Below are 411 nucleotides of genomic sequence, written 5' to 3' on the forward strand. Positions count from 1 at the left end.
GCGTGGTGCCATAAACTTATCAATTTTGTGCGATAAAGCAGAAAATTGGGCTTGTAACATCGCGACTGGAGCAAGTTCTATTATACCTTTAACTGATGATGTGGTTGAGGATGATGGTTTTGCCACCGGTATATGTCCACGTTCCGCAGGCCACATACTGCTGTTGATTGCCATTTCCTCTAAAAGTTCTCTTGCTTGGGCTGATGTTTTCTTCATAAATAGCCCTCCCGACATAGCATCTAATGAACCCCTAGTTGTAGGATTTAGTCCATTGTAAAATGTTTGCATTAAAAGTTCAGCGGGTAATTGGTGGTGTGGGCATAAACGTTGAAGTTCTTTAAAACGTTCCCAAGTCTCATAAAGAGTCTCATTATCATTTTGAGAAAAAGATGTTAACTCCTTTATGACTCT

The 411-nt window shown here is 40.1% G+C and overlaps 1 non-coding gene across 1 annotated transcript; it reads left to right on the forward strand.

The window, feature by feature from the left end:
- Nucleotides 1-304: 304 nt before the first annotated feature.
- On the forward strand, nucleotides 305-411 carry LOC136225188 (small nucleolar RNA R71). The gene has a single exon (XR_010686918.1). It is a non-coding gene; the product is annotated as a small nucleolar RNA R71 (small nucleolar RNA).

The sequence above is a fragment of the Euphorbia lathyris genome, chromosome 3, assembly GCF_963576675.1.
Source record: "Euphorbia lathyris chromosome 3, ddEupLath1.1, whole genome shotgun sequence".
NCBI lineage: Eukaryota > Viridiplantae > Streptophyta > Magnoliopsida > Malpighiales > Euphorbiaceae > Euphorbia > Euphorbia lathyris.